The sequence below is a fragment of the Hyla sarda genome, chromosome 9 (genome assembly GCF_029499605.1).
Source record: "Hyla sarda isolate aHylSar1 chromosome 9, aHylSar1.hap1, whole genome shotgun sequence".
NCBI lineage: Eukaryota > Metazoa > Chordata > Amphibia > Anura > Hylidae > Hyla > Hyla sarda.
The window spans coordinates 160,293,650-160,312,413 of record NC_079197.1 but is presented as its reverse complement, the minus strand read 5'-3'; the positions used below and the strand labels follow the sequence as shown (position 1 = coordinate 160,312,413).

Below are 18,764 nucleotides of genomic sequence, written 5' to 3'. Positions count from 1 at the left end.
GTTTTGGCTATGCTCTGGGTCATCATTCTGGGAACATATCCTGTTTTATTATTTTATGATTTATAGTTTTCTGGTCCACTGTACCCCATAGTACGGGCCTCTGTACCCCCACCTGTCTATCCCAGTTACGGCCCGTTGTCCCCCATAGTGTTCCCCTATTTTAGGGCTCAGTGCTCCCCCATTAACGCTCCTTGAGAGGGGGTCCCACATCCTGGCTGCTATAATAAGCTGAAGGCCCCTGACTTACCTCTCACTCCAAGACCTGGTGTGCACCCGCGGAGCGAAAGTCATCAAAAATTAAGGTATGTCCTTATTCCAAAGAAATGTATATACAAATTTTGGGGGGTCTTTTTTGCTATTAACCCTTGTAAAAATGTAAAATTTTGGGGAAAACCCACATTTTAGTGAAAGAAATTTTTTTTTTTACATATGCAAAAGTCGTGAAACCCCTGTGAGGTATTAAGGCTTACTTTACCCCTTGTTGCGTTCCTCAAGGGGTCTAGTTTCCAAAATGGTATGCCATGTGGGTTTTTTTTTTGCTGTCCTGGCACCATAGGGGCTTCCTAAATGCGACATGTCCCCCCCCCCCCCCGCATTTCAGCAAAGTTTGCAAGTGTGACTCCTTCTCTTCTGAGCATTGTAGTTTGCCCGTAGTGCACTTCAGGTCAACTTATGGGGTACCTCCATACTCAGAAGAGATGGGGTTACAAATTTTGGGGGGTCTTTTCTGCTATTAACCATTGCAAAAATGTGAAATTTGGGGGGAAACACACATTTTAGTGAATTTTTTTTTTACATATGCAAAAGTCGTGAAACCCCTGTGTGGTATTAAGGATCACTTAATTCCTTGTTATGTTCCTCAAGGAGTCTAGTTTCCAAAATGGTATGCCATGTGGGTTTTTTTTTTTTTTTGCTGTCCTGGCACCATAGGGGCTTCCTAAATGCGACATGCCCCCCTAGCAAAATTTGCTCTCAAAAAGCCAAATATTACTCCTTCTCTTCTGAGAATTGTAGTTCGCCCGTAGTGCACATCAGGTCAACTTATGTGGTACCTCCATACTCAGAAGAGATGGGGTTACAGATTTTGGGGTCTTTTCTGCTATTAACCCTTTCAAAAATGTGAAATTTGGGGGGAAACACACATTTTAGTGAAAAAAAATATTTTTATTTTACATATGCAAAATTCGTGAAACATCTGTGGGGTATTAAGGCTCACTTAATTCCTTGATACGTTCCCCGAGGGGTCTAGTTTCCAAAATGGTATGCTTTCTGTCGGCAGACCTCGGCACATGCCATCAGATTTCAGCACCGGCTGGCAGATGTTGTCACCTTTTGGCAGATCACGGCAACTGCCGTCAGATCTCGGCAACTGTCAGCAGATCTCAGCACTTGTTGGCAGATTTTGGCACATCTCGGGTCCTGTCGTCAGATCTCAGCACCTGTCAACAAATTTTGGCACCTGTCGGCAGATTTCAGCACCTATTGGCAGATCTTGGTGCCTGTCAATGGGTCCTGGCCCCTATCGGCATATCCCGGTACCTAAAGGCTGATCCCACCACCTGTTGGCAGATTTTGCCACCTGTTGGCAGATCTCAGCACCTGTCGACAGATTTTGCCACCTGTCGGCAGATCTCAGCACCTGTCAGCATAATTTGGCAGATCGCAGCACCTGTTGGCAGATTTTGATAGATCTCGACACCTGTTGGTTAATTTCGGCACCTGTCAGCACATTTTGTTGCCTGTCTGCTGATCTCAGGAGATATTGCCACCTGCCAGCAGATTTCGCAACTTTCTGCATATTTTGGTTCCTGTCGACAGATTTTAGCACTTGTCGGCATATCTTGGCACCTGTCGGCAGATCTCGGCACCTTTCACCAGATGTTTGCACAAGGTTTCAAGGAGTGTATATCGCTTCCAGGGAAAGCTGGGTAAGATATGAAAAGTCCAGAGGTGGTTGGAAATCCCTAGCAAAGCATAATTGCTAAGGGGCTTTGAGTAAAGTTTAAGCGGACCTTAGCTCTTGTGAACAACCAATCATTCATTAATTTGAATCGGCATCAAGCGCTACTACATAATAAGGTTATCCCCCTGCTTAAGACCCCATGTATGAGCCCAACCAGACAGTCAGGGGGGGCTTCCTTCATTGTGAGGAGTTGCCCAGTTGGACAACAAGCTGGTCCTGCAGTTATTTATTATCTCTGGGGTAACTCCAGTGGGGTACCTACCATAGAGGCAGGATATGCCTCTACTATGGGAGACAGGGGGGCCTGGTCAGGGACCAAATAACCCTATTTCTAATCCACCTTGCAGATTAAAATGTGGGCAGTTCGGGTAGCCCTCTTCACCCAAGCAGTTGTTATAGGCCACAGACAGCTTCACGCTGCGGCCTACACCTGTACACCTGTAGCAGAGCCCGACCTCTTTCCTGATAAGTATAGTTTTTTGGTATTTCTTTATTATTTTAACAGATGGGAGGATTCAGATTTTTGCTATGAGGCCCGAATAACTCAATGGGTTCTTGTGAATTTCTCTCTGGACCATTAGAATGTAGTTAAAGGGGTACTCCGCCCCTAGACATCTTATCTCCCTGCTGCACCGGCATTCGTGACTTTAGCACCCCCCTCAATTCAAGTCTATGGGAGGGGCCGTCACGCCCCTTCCTATAGACTTGCATTGAGGGGGCATGGCTCCTCCTCCCGCATTGCCAGTCATCCGGCACGGAGCCAAGTTCGCTCTGTGCACTGGATGTCTGGGGTGCCACAACTGAGATCGCGGGGGTCCTCAGCAATCAGACACCTTATCCCCTAACCTTTGGATAGAGGATAAGATGTCTAGCGGCAGAGTACCACTTTAAGTCGAGAGATAACAACCAAGAACTAAACAATATTTTTACAGTCATATTAATTCTACTTAGTTTTGTATATTTACTCTACTCCCACAGATTTAAGACTGTGAGATCCATTACAAGCAATTAACTAGGTTTTTATTGTCTCTTAATATAGTAATAGGACACACTCCAGTCTGTGTCCCAGAGAGAAGTTAATTTGTAACATGACTCTACAAGGAGTATTATGCTATTGACAGTCAAGTCCAGAGGTGTGGCCCCTACAGATATTAAGATATAATTGTACTTAGGCAACAACATAATCCTTACAACTACTGTATATCTGTGGAATGCAGGAAGTAAAATATACGCTATATAAAAAGATGCATCATTTTGATATGATAAGCATTTAAAACACATCCACTAAAAAAAAGCACCTTTAGGGTACGTTCAGACGAGCGGATCCACAGGGTATTTTATGCTGAGGATCCGCTGCTGAATGACCGCTGCATGGTGCCTTTAGATGTGCCTGCTCGGAGTGGCAATATGCCGATACGAGCCGACACACTGCTGCGATGTGCGAGTCCCCGCGCATGCGCGGTGTACTCGCACACATTGTGGCCACTCCCCCTACTCCCTGGGCTAGGCCGAGAGCAGCGATGTGCGAGTATATGGCGCATGCGCACGACCACTTGCACATCGCAGTGTGTCAGTAGCGGTGTATTGCCGCTCTGAGCAGGCACATCTAAAGGCACCTTGAAGTGGTCCTTCGGCGGTGGATCCGCAGCGTAAAATACGCTGTGGATCCACTCATCTGAATGTACCCTGAAACCACACCCTCTGCATGAGTAAGAAATAAAAAGCATACAACAATATGTATAATATAGCGTCATATATGAAGGGTCCTTCACACCAATAAACTCAGGTCATGGTGTACCCAAAAAAGGCCCTAGCTGCAGCAATAGTCTCTTAAAAAGAAAAATAAGGGCTTATTGACACCGCAGAATACCCACCCAGAAAAACATTCTGCGTGCCACAGGTGCTGACTAGAGAAAAACACCATTTTAATATTTTTTAATCAAATGGTGCCAGAAAGTTAAACAGATTTGTAAATTATTTCTATTTAAAAATCTTAATCCTTCCAGTATTTATCAGCTTCTGTATGTTGCACAGGAAGTTATTTTCTTTTTGAATTGACCACAGTGCTCTCTGCTGACACCTTTGTCCATTTTAGGAACTGCCCAGAGTAGGAGCAAATCCCCATAGCAAACCTCACCTGCTCTGGATAGTTCCTAAAATGGACATAGGTGTCAGCAGAGAGTACTGTGGTCAGACAGAAAGGAAATTAAAAAAGAAAAGAACTTCCTGTGCAAAATATAGCAACTGATAAGTACTGGAAGGATTAAGATTTTTTAATAGAAGTCATTTACAAATCTGTTTAACTTTCTGGCACCAGTTGATTTAAAAAATAATGTTTTCCAGAGGAGTACCCCTTTAAAGCATAAGGAGATGCAGGCCACGTTGGCTGGTATGGTTGCCAAAGTAACTGTACCATGCACAGTAAAGTTCCTTTTCTGTAGAATGGAACTCAAGCACAGAACTTCACTGAGCGTGGTGCCGTTGCCTTGGTAACCGTACTGCCTACAGTGGCCTGCGTATTCCCACACTGGAGCTGAAGATCATGCGGTCTTGAAACGTGGGACTTGCGCTTTAAAGTGTAAAAAAGCACTTTGAAAAAAACTTTTGACAGTCATAGGCTGTCTGGGCATGGGACTTCTTAGCTGCTGTATACTACAGAGGAAATGTTTTTCTTTTTGGAACACAGAGCTCTCTGCTGACATCATGACCACAGTGCTCTCTGCTGACATCTCTGTCCAGTTTAAGAACTGTCGAGAGTAGGAGAAAATCTCCATAGCAAACATATGCTGCTCTGGACAGTTCCTAAAATGGACAGAGATGTCAGCAGAGAGCACTGTGGTCATGATGTCAGCAGAGAGCTCTGTGTTCCAAAAAGAAAACCATTTCCTCTGTAGTATTCAGCAACTAATAAGTACTGGAAGGATTAAGATTTTTTAATAGAAGTAATTTACAAATCTGTTTAACTTTCTGGCACCAGTTGATTTAAAAAAAAAAAAAAAACGGGAGTACCCCTTTAAACAAACAATCACTTGTACAATATTGTGAAAAGCTTGTGTATTATACCTTATACATACTGTATCATTGTTCAAGGCTCTTTTTGTTTTAATGTTTTTTTTTTGTTTAGTTTTTTTTTAATGGATTTTAGGATATCATCATGTTATCTTTTTTATACCCTCCTCCCCCCCCCAAAATTCTTGCTCACTTTTAACTCATTGTATCCTTCATCAGTTTTCGAGGGTTTCAAGCGCCTGTTGTTCTTTGCTTTGTCTTTGCTTTCCCCATGCTGGATACTTACCCTCTGACTGTGAGTAGTGACAGGGATAGTGTAGCTGTGGAGAGACGGGGTGGGTTTGCAGTGAGCAGTGTCTGAGAGGTGATGGATCACGAAGGTGAGAACAGAAGAACAGTGTTTGACAAACTAGGGTGTGTTTCCGGTGATTGATGTTTTTGTTTTCTGTGTTCTCTGTAAGGGTGTGGTATGTATGACATGCGTGTTGTGTCGTATCGTGTCGTGTTGTGTTGTGCTTTGCCCCGCATCATTCTAACACCCTGTGTACTGGGTTGGTGGTGAGGTAGCAGGCCTCTTTAATTGATGGCGCCATCATCCCTAACTTTTAGAAATGTGGGACTGGTGAATAGTGATGAGCGACAGGGGCCATATTCAAATTCGGATATTTTGCGAATATATGGACGAATATTTGTCCTATGTTTGCGAAATTCCCATATTCGTTCCCTCTTTTTTTTTTTTTCATGCGAAAATTTGTAAGCAAATTTGCATAGTGCGCATGCGCAATCTTTCACCTAAAAGAAGGGAGGGATCAGTGTCCAGTCTGGAAGTGCCGATTTTCGCATAAATATTCGCACAAGTATTTGCATAAATTCGCATAAATTCGCATAAAAAAAAACTAATATTCGTCATTACGAATATATAGCGCTATATTATTACCACTAAGTATATATTCACGGTAAAAATTTGCATTTCGAATATTCGTATTCAACACTACTGGTGAACTGCTCCACTAAGCTTGCATTTGGGGCGTATAGTTGGCCTATGAAAATTTAAGGCCTGGCCTTTTTAATCTGGAATATTTTGATGGGGTTAGTGCATCTGGGGAAGCATTGTTGGCCTTGAGGTTAGAGAGGTTTGCCATCCACAGGTGAGGTAGTGGGCTAGAGTCATGGGGCAGAGGGTCCCTTGCTGTGTAAGTGTCTGAAGGAATGTGATTTGAGCCCTGCTGTCATGAAAATGAATCCATCTAGTGACCACTTGTTAGACGGGCCTATGAAGGCTATGAGGGCAGTGTTCTGCGCAGCCGCCGCTATAGTGCTATAGGCTAAGTGCACTGTCAGGCTGAGTGAGGTAGCTGTGCATGTAGAGATAATGTCAGCCTGGGGGAAGATTGACATTAGAGGATAAGGCTTCAACGGAAGCCGGCTCAACGGCGCTGATCGACCACAACAGGTGTAAGGATAAAAAGGGATCTATTGACCAGAATGCAACGCGTTTCGCTGCGCATGCGCAGCGAAACGCGTTGCATTCTGGTCAATAAATCCCTTTTTATCCTTACACCAGTTATGGTCGATCAGCGCCGTTGAGCCGGCTTCCGTTGAAGCCTTATCCTCTAATGTCATAGATTTACCGAAGGGCAGCAGACGACCTACTATCTCACGCCTACATCATTGTTGTGTATGAAGTTGCACAACCGCCCAGGGTGAGCAATTAATTTATATACTTTTCTCACCACGGGATCTGAACGTTACTACTCTATGGAGCGCTTGTCTTTTCATTCCTGGGAGAAGATTGAGTCACAGAGAGGTAAGTGGTACTGAGAGGAAGCCTACATCTAGGTGAGATAAGCCACATCTATAAGGACATGAGAGGAACTTTAGTGAAGGCCTGAAATGCGGCCTAGTGGGTTCAGTCATGTAGTTTTCCAGACTTAACTGTTTCATACTTAAAGGGGTACTCCGGTGCAAACCTTTTTTCTTTTAAATCAAATGGTTGCAGAAAGTTAAACCTATTTGTAAATTACTTCTATTAAAAAATCTTAATCCTTCCTGTATTTATTAGCTGCTGAATACTACAGAGGAAATTATTTTCTTTTTGGAATGCTTTCTGATGACATCACGACCACAGTTCTCTCTGCTGACATTATTATAATAATAAAAACAACACTTTATTTATTGTTGTCCTTAGTGGGATTTGAACCCAAGTCCCCAGCACTGCAAGGCAGCAGTGCAAACCACTGAGCCACCAAGCTGCCCTTAGCATACATCTGCTATGCATGGTTGCTAAAATGGACAGAGATGTCAGCAGAGAGCACTGTGCTCGTGATGTCATCAGTGTTCCAAAAAGAAAGAAATTTCCTCTGTAGCATTCAGCAGCTAATAAGTACTGGAAGGATTAAGATTTTTTAATAGAAGTAATTTACAAATATGTTTAACTTTCTGCCACCAGTTGATTTAAAAGAAAAAAGGTTTTCACCGGAGTACCCCTTTAAAGGGGTATTCCAGGATTTAGTTTTTTTATTTGACTATTGTCACGATGCCGGCTGGCAGGTAGTGGATCCTCTGTGCCAGAGAGGGATTGGCGTGGACCGTGCTAGAGGATCGGTTCTAAGTCACTACTGGTTTTCACCAGAGCCCGCCGCAAAGCGGGATGGTCTTGCTGCGGCGGTAGTGACCAGGTCGTATCCCCTAGCAACGGCTCTACCTCTCTGGCTGCTGAAGATAGGCGCGGTACAAGGGAGTAGACAGAAGCAAGGTCGGACGTAGCAGAAGGTCGGGGCAGGCAGCAAGGATCGTAGTCAGGGGCAACGGCAGGAGGTCTGGAACACAGGCTAGGAACACACAAGGAAACGCTTTCACTGGCACTAAGGCAACAAGATCCGGCGAGGGAGTGAAGGGGAAGTGAGGTGATATAGGGAAGTGCACAGGTGTAAACACTAATTGGGACCACTGCGCCAATCAGCGGCGCAGTGGCCCTTTAAATCGCAAAGACCCGGCGCGCGCGCGCCCTAGGGAGCGGGGCCGCGCGCGCCGGGACAGAACTGACGGAGAGCGAGTCAGGTACGGGAGCCGGGGTGCGCATCGCGAGCGGGCGCTAACCGCATCGCGAATCGCATCCCGGCCAGAGGCGGTATCGCAGCGCCCCGGGTCCGTGGAACCGACCGGAGCGCTGCAGTGAGAGGAGTGTAGCGAGCGCTCCGGGGAGGAGCGGGGACCCGGAGCGCTCGGCGTAACAGTACCCCCCCCCTTGGGTCTCCCCCTCTTCTTGGAGCCTGAGAACCTGAGGACCAGACTTTTGTCCAGGATATTGTCCTCAGGTTCCCAGGACCTCTCTTCTGGACCACAACCCTCCCAATCCACTAAAAAGAAGGTTTTCCCTCTGACCTTTTTAGATGCTAAAATTTCTTTGACGGAGAAGATGTCCGAGGAGCCGGAGACAGGAGTGGGGGAAACGGATTTGGGAGAGAAACGGTTAATGATAAGTGGTTTAAGAAGAGAAACATGAAAGGCATTAGGAATACGAAGAGAAGGAGGAAGAAGAAGTTTGTAAGAGACAGGATTAATCTGGCGCAGAATCTTGAAAGGACCAAGATAGCGTGGTCCCAACTTATAGCTAGGGACACGGAAGCGGACATATTTGGCGGAGAGCCATACCTTGTCTCCAGGGGAAAAAATGGGAGGAGCTCTTCTTTTCTTATCCGCGAATCTCTTCATGCGTGAAGAAGCCTGTAAGAGAGAATTTTGGGTCTCTCTCCATATGATGGAAAGATCACGAGAAATTTCATCCACAGCGGGCAGACCAGAGGGCAAGGGGGTAGGGAGGGGGGGAAGAGGGTGACGGCCGTACACCACGAAAAACGGGGATTTGGAGGAAGATTCAGAGATTCTGAAATTATACGAGAATTCGGCCCAAGGTAGAAGATCTGCCCAGTCATCCTGGCGGGAGGAAACAAAATGTCGTAAATAGTCACCCAAGATCTGGTTAATTCTCTCTACTTGTCCATTGGATTGAGGATGGTATGCAGAAGAAAAATTTAATTTAATCTTGAGTTGTTTACAGAGAGCCCTCCAGAATTTAGACACAAATTGGACGCCTCTATCCGAGACGATCTGCGTAGGCAACCCGTGAAGACGAAAAATGTGTACAAAAAATTGTTTAGCCAACTGAGGCGCTGAAGGAAGACCAGGAAGAGGGATGAAATGTGCCATTTTGGAGAATCGATCAACGACCACCCAAATAACAGTGTTGCCATGGGATGGGGGTAAGTCAGTAATAAAATCCATACCAATCAGTGACCAAGGTTGTTCGGGAACAGGCAGAGGAAGAAGAAAACCAGCGGGCTTCTGGCGAGGAGTCTTATCCCGGGCACAGATAGTGCAGGCTCGCACAAAGTCCACCACATCAGTCTCTAGAGTTGGCCACCAATAGAAGCGAGAGATGAGTTGCACAGATTTCTTGATGCCCGCATGACCTGCGAGATGGGAGGAGTGACCCCATTTGAGGATTCCGAGGCGTTGGCGTGGAGAAACAAAGGTCTTTCCTGGAGGAGTTTGCCTGATGGAGGCTGGAGAAGTGGAAATCAGGCAGTCAGGAGGAATGATGTGTTGAGGAGAGAGTTCAATTTCAGAAGCATCTGAGGAACGAGAGAGAGCATCGGCCCTAATGTTCTTATCAGCAGGCCGAAAGTGAATTTCAAAATTAAATCGGGCAAAGAACAGAGACCACCTGGCCTGACGAGGATTCAGCCGTTGGGCAGACTCGAGGTATGAGAGGTTCTTGTGATCGGTGTAAATAATAACTGGAAATCTTGATCCCTCCAGCAGATGCCTCCATTCCTCAAGTGCTAATTTAATGGCTAGAAGCTCTCGATCCCCGATGGAGTAGTTCCTCTCCGCCGGAGAGAAGGTCCTAGAGAAAAAACCACAAGTAACAGCATGCCCGGAAGAGTTTTTTTGTAGAAGGACAGCTCCAGCTCCCACTGAGGAGGCATCAACCTCCAATAGGAAGGGTTTAGATGGGTCAGGTCTGGAGAGCACGGGAGCCGAAGAGAAGGCAGACTTGAGTCGTTTAAAGGCGTCTTCCGCTTGAGGAGGCCAAGACTTGGGATCGGCATTTTTTTTGGTTAAAGCCACAATAGGAGCCACAATGGTAGAAAAATGTGGAATAAATTGCCTGTAATAATTGGCGAACCCCAAAAAACGTTGGATGGCACGGAGTCCGGAGGGGCGTGGCCAATCTAAGACGGCAGAGAGTTTATCTGGATCCATTTGTAGTCCCTGGCCAGAGACCAAGTATCCTAGAAAAGGAAGAGATTGGCATTCAAACAGACATTTCTCAATTTTAGCATAGAGTTGATTGTCACGAAGTCTCTGAAGAACCATACGGACATGCTGGCGGTGTTCTTCTAGATTGGCCGAAAAAATTAGGATATCATCAAGATATACAACAACACAGGAGTATAACAGATCACGAAAAATTTCATTAACAAAGTCTTGGAAGACAGCAGGGGCGTTGCACAGGCCAAAGGGCATGACCAGATACTCAAAGTGTCCATCTCTGGTGTTAAATGCTGTTTTCCACTCATCCCCCTCTCTGATGCGGATGAGGTTATAGGCGCCTCTTAAGTCCAATTTAGTAAAGATGTGGGCACCTTGGAGGCGATCAAAGAGTTCAGAGATGAGGGGTAAGGGGTAGCGGTTCTTAACCGTGATTTTATTAAGTCCGCGGTAGTCAATGCAAGGACGTAGAGAGCCATCTTTTTTGGACACAAAGAAAAATCCGGCTCCGGCAGGAGAGGAGGATTTACGGATAAAGCCCTTTTTTAGATTCTCCTGGACGTATTCAGACATGGCAAGAGTCTCTGGGGCAGAGAGAGGATAAATTCTGCCCCGGGGTGGAGTAGTGCCCGGGAGGAGGTCGATAGGACAATCATAAGGCCTGTGAGGAGGTAGAGTCTCCGCTTGTTTTTTGCAGAAAACATCCGCGAAGTCCATATAGGCCTTAGGGAGACCGGTTACTGGAGGAAGCACAGAGTTACGGCAAGGGTCACTGGGAACCGGTTTTAGACAGTCCTTGGAACAAGAGGGCCCCCAACTCATGATCTCCCCAGTGGACCAATCCAGGGTTGGGGAATGAAGTTGAAGCCAGGGAAGTCCAAGGAGAATTTCCGAGGTGCAATTGGGGAGGACCAAAAGTTCAATCCTCTCGTGATGAGATCCGATGCTCATTAGAAGGGGCTCCGTGCGGAAACGTATGGAACAGTCCAATCTTTCATTGTTTATACAATTGATGTAAAGGGGTCTGGTGAGACTGGTCACTGGGATGTTGAACCTGTTGACGAGAGAGGCCAAAATAAAATTTCCTGCAGATCCAGAGTCCAAGAAGGCCACAGAAGAGAAGGAGAAGGCAGAGGCAGACATCCGCACAGGCACAGTAAGACGTGGAGAAGCAGAGTGGACATCAAGGATTGTCTCACCTTTGTGCGGAGTCAGGGTACGTCTTTCCAGGCGGGGAGGGCGGATAGGACAATCCCTCAGGAAGTGTTCGGTACTAGCACAGTACAGGCAGAGGTTCTCCATGCGGCGTCGTGTCCTCTCTTGAGATGTCAGGCGAGACCGGTCGACCTGCATAGCCTCCACGGCGGGAGGCACAGGAACAGATTGCAGGGAACCAGAGGAGAGAGGAGCCGAGGAGAAGAAACGCCTCGTGCGAACAGAGTCCATATCTTGGCGGAGCTCCTGACGCCTTTCGGAAAAACGCATGTCAATGCGAGTGGCTAGGTGAATAAGTTCATGAAGATTAGCAGGCATTTCTCGTGCGGCCAGAACATCTTTAATGTTGCTGGATAGGCCTTTTTTAAAGGTCGCGCAGAGGGCCTCATTGTTCCAGGATAATTCAGAAGCAAGAGTACGGAATTGTACGGCATACTCGCCAACGGAAGAATTACCCTGGACCAGGTTCAACAGGGCAGTCTCAGCAGAAGAGGCTCGGGCAGGTTCCTCAAAGACACTTCGAATTTCCGAGAAGAAGGAGTGTACAGAGGCAGTGACGGGGTCATTGCGGTCCCAGAGCGGTGTGGCCCAAGCCAGGGCTTTTCCAGACAGCAGGCTGACTACGAAAGCCACCTTAGACCTTTCAGTGGGGAACTGGTCCGACATCATCTCCAAGTGTAATGAACATTGGGAAAGGAAGCCACGGCAAAGCTTAGAGTCCCCATCAAATTTATCCGGCAAGGATAGTCGTAGTCCAGAAGCGGCCACTCGCTGCGGAGGAGGTACAGGAGCTGGCGGAGGAGATGGTTGCTGGAGCTGTGGTAGTAACTGTTGTAGCATAACAGTCAGTTGAGACAGCTGTTGGCCTTGTTGCGCAATCTGTTGTGACTGCTGGGCGACCACCGTGCTGAGGTCAGCGACAACTGGCAGAGGAACTTCAGCGGGATCCATGGCCGGATCTACTGTCACGATGCCGGCTGGCAGGTAGTGGATCCTCTGTGCCAGAGAGGGATTGGCGTGGACCGTGCTAGAGGATCGGTTCTAAGTCACTACTGGTTTTCACCAGAGCCCGCCGCAAAGCGGGATGGTCTTGCTGCGGCGGTAGTGACCAGGTCGTATCCCCTAGCAACGGCTCTACCTCTCTGGCTGCTGAAGATAGGCGCGGTACAAGGGAGTAGACAGAAGCAAGGTCGGACGTAGCAGAAGGTCGGGGCAGGCAGCAAGGATCGTAGTCAGGGGCAACGGCAGGAGGTCTGGAACACAGGCTAGGAACACACAAGGAAACGCTTTCACTGGCACTAAGGCAACAAGATCCGGCGAGGGAGTGAAGGGGAAGTGAGGTGATATAGGGAAGTGCACAGGTGTAAACACTAATTGGGACCACTGCGCCAATCAGCGGCGCAGTGGCCCTTTAAATCGCAAAGACCCGGCGCGCGCGCGCCCTAGGGAGCGGGGCCGCGCGCGCCGGGACAGAACTGACGGAGAGCGAGTCAGGTACGGGAGCCGGGGTGCGCATCGCGAGCGGGCGCTAACCGCATCGCGAATCGCATCCCGGCCAGAGGCGGTATCGCAGCGCCCCGGGTCCGTGGAACCGACCGGAGCGCTGCAGTGAGAGGAGTGTAGCGAGCGCTCCGGGGAGGAGCGGGGACCCGGAGCGCTCGGCGTAACAACTATGCTACAGGGGCTGTAAAGTTAGTGTAGTCCATATTATAGTGTCTGTACCTGTGTGTGACGGTTTTCTCACAATTCTTCTGTGATTTTCACCCCAATATTTATTTTTAACAGCATACAAAATGACTGTTGTCTCAAATTTTTCCCAGGTTGCAATGCGGCCGAGACCTGACAACACTAGTCAGCTGATAACAGGGAGTCTGTCTGCTTCAATGGGTGGAGCGATCGCATGGTGGGAGAGAGATCAATCTGCAACTAATGCAACAAATGTAGGCACCCTGATTGAAAACCACAGGTCTTTTGAATGGATGCAGCTCATTTATGTTTCAATGGGTGGGGTGGCTGATGTATGGGAGGGAGGAAAATGGAATTATGGGATTTGTAGGCAAAGAAGGAAACTCAAACATACATTTAGGCCCCAAGGCAAATGCAGATCCTTCCTAAGCATGTCCATTACTGTCTGGCAGGTATGTACTAAAATCACCTTATGATGGATAACCCCTTTAAGTCGCAACTACAATGATACTGTAGTGGAAGGATACATGTTTAAAATTGCCTGAAAATCTGCAGCCTATGAGTTGCCCGCTGCTAAAGTGACTGGCCTATGGAATTGCCAGAAGTGCCATTGACTTGCATGTGACTTCCAGAAAATCTGTAGATTGCTCGCTTTAGCAGCGTGCTGCGGAGTTGCCGGCAATTTTAAACATGTATCCTTCCACCACAACATCATCGCTAAGGGTTAACTAAACACCGAACACAAATAAGGGAAAATAGAACAACAAACCAAAGGTAACATGGTGGACAGTTACCACAATTGTCTTATACTTAGGCAGGGGAATGTCCTATGGTTTTATGCTCATTATTTATTTATTTATGTATTTATTGTTTTACGTATTTTACACTATTTTGCATAGCTTTGACTTTTTTGCCACATTTAGTTGTACTCACAGAATTTTTTGTGACTTTTCGATATGTACGATATTTTTTTTTGTCCTTAAAAGAGTGTGTGTGTGCTTTTTTGACATTTTTTTCTTCCATAGACTCCTATGACAGAGAAACGCCAATGTGGTGTCCCGGTACTGTATCCTATCCGGTACCTGCGTATGTGGGTCCCCTTAGCCAGAGTCCCTAGGACGTCGGAGTCCCCATTGTCTAGTTCACCCCTGGTCACCTCTCATCTAGATAGTTATTGAGCTAATAGTTTATTTAGGATGCATGTAAATATGATTGTATTAATGTCTATAAATAGTTAATTACCTGTATACAGTGTAGCAGGACCTGTGGGTCACATGATCAGGAAAACTCTATGGTTTTTGCTTTGGGACCTTTGGAGGTCCCTGTGACGTATTCTACCCATCACTCCTTGTAATGGTGAGTGACAGTTACTGGGACCAATCCAAAACGGCCCTGCCCATATAAGGGAGCGGCGGCCATCGCTCTTCCTCTTTGCTCCTGCACTCCTGACGAGGAAGGACCTGTACAGCTATCTCCCGCAGTGAGTTAGGCCCGAGCCTTGCGGCAACGGCTGATCGAGCCTAAATTGAGAGTGTATCAATCCCTAAGCACTCTGCATGATCACCGGACCTTATCTATCCCCTAAATCCGGACAGATCTGCAAATATTCCCTAAATTCAGAGACTGTATCTAAAAGTCAAGGTCCGCAACAACTGTCAGTCATTGCACTATATAGAGACTGTATTCCTGAGACTGTTATTGTGCATTGGATGTGCCGCAAGCCTTTCAGTAAAGTTTATTCAAGTTCAAGTACCTTGCGGACCTTCAGTCATTTTGTATATGCACCTATCGTTACTGGGAAGGGCAGCGATAGGCCGGAGAATTACCTCAGCATACTAGCCCTCAGCCTGGCGTCACGAACTATAGGGTTAACATTAACCCCTCATTTACCTAAACAACACCCCAACTGAGAAGGGGAGGAGCCATTAGAAAGAAGAAGAGCAACTCTGGCCAAGTTCGGCAAGGTCAGAGGTTATGGGACACTCCTTCACTGCCACACTGGGCAGACCATCCTTGTAAACCGGCGAGCAGTGCAAAGGCCATATCTCCACAAGAAGTTCTACACCTTGGAGGTGGGTGAAATTGTGGAGTACACCCCCGTCCAAAGCCTTCGTGGAGAATGGGCTGCAGAGGTCACCAGACCAACAGCCCCAACACAGCTTCCCTTCAAGTACTTCCCGTCAACGGATTGGGAGTCCGATCCCTTCAACTTGAGGCCGAAAAGGTCTGCTCCTAAAACCTCCATCAGCGTACCCAAGGAGGAGGAGATTCAACAGTCAAGTTCATCATCTTCTATGTACAGTAAAGAGTCAAGTTCATCATCTTCAATGTACAGCAAAGAGCCAAGTTCTGCTCAAGTTCAATCAAGTAAGCCTAAATTGCGGGCACCAAAGACCATACCTAGGCCCTCTCGGAGCATGAGAGTTTGCCTCCTGCACAGGTACCAACGTATGTACCAAGGCCCTCTTCTGACATGGAGAGTTTGCCTGCTTCCAGGGTACCAACGAAAGAGTCATGGGTCCATCCTAGTTTGGAGATGGTACTCAAGCCCTATTGCCCCACTTTGATCCCGGCTAGTAAGCCTATTGTCACGATTCGGCTGGCAGGAGGTGGATCCTCTGTGCCAGAGAGGGATTGGCGTGGACCGTGCTAGTGGACCGGTTCTAAGCTGCTACTGGTTTTCACCAGAGCCCGCCGCAAAGCGGGATGGTCTTGCAGCGGCGGTAGCAACCAGGTCGTATCCACTAGCAACGGCTCAACCTCTCTGACTGCTGAAGATAGGCGCGGTACAAGGGAGTAGACAAGAGCAAGGTCGGACGTAGCAGAAGGTCGGGGCAGGCAGCAAGGATCGTAGTCAGGGGCAACGGCAGGAGGTCTGGAACACAGGCTAGGAACACACTGGGAAACGCTTTCACTGGCACGATGGCAACAAGATCCAGCAAGGAAGGGAAGGGGAAGTGAGGTTATATAGGGAAGTGCACAGGTGATTTCACTAATTAGAACCAGGCGCCAATCAGCGGCACACTGGCCCTTTAAATCGCAGAGACCCGGCGCGCGCGCGCCCTAGGGAGCGGGGCCGCGCGCGCCGGGACAAGACCGACGGAGAGCGAGTCAGGTACGGGAGCCGGGATGCGCATCGCGAGGGGGCGCCTGCCGCATAGCGAATCGCATCCCGGCTGGGAGAGGTATCGCAGCGCACCCGGTCAGCAGGTCTGACCGGGGCGCTGCAATTGCGAGAATGTTGCGAGCGCTCCGGGGAGGAGCGGGGACCCGGAGCGCTCGGCGTAACAGTACCCCCCCCCCTTGGGTCTCCCCCTCCTCTTGGAGCCTGAGAACCTGAGGACAAGACTTTTGTCTAGGATGTTGTCCTCAGGTTCCCAGGATCTCTCTTCAGGACCACAGCCCTCCCAATCCACCAGGAAAAAATTTTTTCCTCTGACCATCTTGGAGGCCAGAATCTCCTTCACGGAGAAGACGTCACAAGAGCCGGAAACAGAAGTGGGAGAAACAAATTTGGGAGAGAAGCGATTAATGATGAGTGGTTTAAGGAGAGAGACATGGAAGGCATTGGGAATACGGAGAGAAGGAGGAAGAAGGAGTTTGTAAGAGACAGGATTAATCTGGCACAAGACTTTGAAAGGACCAAGATAGCGTGGTCCCAGTTTGTAACTGGGGACACGAAAGCGGACATATTTAGCGGAGAGCCATACTTTGTCTCCGGGCGCAAAAATGGGGGGAGTTCTTCTTTTCTTATCGGCAAACCTTTTCATGCGGGATGAAGCCTGTAAAAGAGAATTTTGGGTCTCTTTCCATATGGTGGAAAGATCACGAGTCACTTCATCCACAGCGGGCAAACCAGAGGGCAAGGGAGTAGGGAGGGGGGGAAGAGGGTGACGGCCGTACACCACGAAAAATGGGGACTTAGCAGAAGATTCTGAGACTCTGAAGTTGTATGAAAATTCGGCCCATGGTAGAAGATCTGCCCAGTCATCCTGGCGGGAGGAAACAAAATGCCGTAAATAGTCACCCAGGACCTGGTTAATTCTTTCTACTTGCCCATTGGATTGGGGATGATAAGAAGAAGAGAAGTTTAATTTAATCTTGAGCTGTTTACAGAGGGCCCTCCAGAATTTAGACACGAATTGGACGCCTCTATCCGAGACGATCTGTGTGGGCAAACCGTGAAGACGAAAAATGTGTACAAAAAATTGTTTTGCCAACTGAGGCGCTGAAGGGAGACCAGGAAGAGGAATAAAATGTGCCATCTTGGAAAATCGATCAACGACCACCCAAACAACAGTGTTGCCACGGGATGGGGGTAAGTCTGTAATAAAGTCCATACCAATCAGAGACCAAGGCTGTTCGGGGACAGGCAGAGGATGAGGGAGACCAGCAGGCTTCTGGCGAGGAGTCTTATCCCGGGCACAGACAGTACAGGCCCGCACAAAATCAACAACATCCATCTCCAGAGTCGGCCACCAATAGAAACGAGAGATGAGTTGCAAGGACTTTTTGATGCCCGTATGGCCTGCGAGGTGGGAGGAGTGACCCCATTTGAGAATCCCGAGACGTTGGCGTGGAGAAACGAAGGTCTTCCCTGGAGGAGTTTGCCTGATGGAGACTGGAGAAGTGGAGATCAGACAGTCAGGAGGAATGATGTGTTGCGGAGAGACCTCTACTTCCGAGGCATCCGAGGAACGAGAGAGAGCATCAGCCCTAATGTTCTTGTCGGCAGGGCGAAAATGAATTTCAAAGTTAAAACGGGCAAAGAACAACGACCACCTGGCCTGGCGAGGATTCAGCCGTTGGGCAGACTGGAGATAGGAGAGATTCTTGTGATCGGTGTAAATGATAACTGGAAATTTTGATCCCTCCAGCAGATGCCTCCATTCCTCAAGTGCCAATTTAATGGCCAGTAGTTCTCGATCCCCGATGGAGTAGTTCCTCTCCGCCGGAGAGAAGGTCCTAGAAAAAAAACCACAAGTAACAGCATGCCCGGAAGAATTTTTTTGTAGAAGGACCGCTCCAGCTCCCACTGAGGAGGCATCAACCTCCAATAGGAAGGGTTTAGATGGGTCAGGTCTGGAGAGCACGGGAGCAGAAGAAAAGGCAGACTTGAGCCGTTTAAATGCGTCTTCCGCTTGGGGAGACCAGGACTTAGGATTGGCATTCTTCTTGGTTAAAGCCACGATAGGAGCCACAATAGTGGAAAAATGTGGAATGAATCGTCTGTAATAATTGGCGAACCCCAAAAAACGTTGGATAGCACGGAGTCCGGAGGGGCGTGGCCAATCTAAGACGGCAGAGAGTTTATCTGGGTCCATTTGTAGTCCCTGGCCAGAGACCAAGTATCCTAGGAAAGGAAGAGATTGACATTCAAACAGACATTTCTCCATTTTGGCATAAAGTTGATTGTCTCGAAGTCTCTGAAGAACCATGCGGACATGCTGGCGATGTTCTTCTAAGTTGGCAGAAAAAATCAGAATATCGTCCAGATACACAACAACACAGGAATATAAGAGATCACGAAAAATTTCATTAACAAAGTCTTGGAAGACGGCAGGGGCGTTGCACAGGCCAAAGGGCATGACCAAATACTCAAAGTGTCCATCTC

The 18,764-nt window shown here is 47.8% G+C and overlaps 1 protein-coding gene across 3 annotated transcripts in view; it reads left to right on the top strand.

Annotated features, from left to right (window-relative positions):
• LOC130291731 (uncharacterized) overlaps positions 1 to 18,764 on the top strand; it is a 117,050-nt gene that overhangs the window by 59,035 nt on the left and 39,251 nt on the right. Inside the window, exon 2 of one of the 3 annotated variants that reach the window (XM_056540890.1) lies at positions 13,285 to 13,404. The exons of 1 other annotated variant lie outside the window; for it this stretch is intronic. The gene's annotated coding sequence lies outside the window, so the exon portion shown is untranslated. Of the gene's footprint in view, positions 1 to 1,818; positions 1,929 to 13,284; positions 13,405 to 18,764 lie in introns of those variants that run through there. One more of the 3 variants, XR_008848021.1, reaches the window with a different exon arrangement.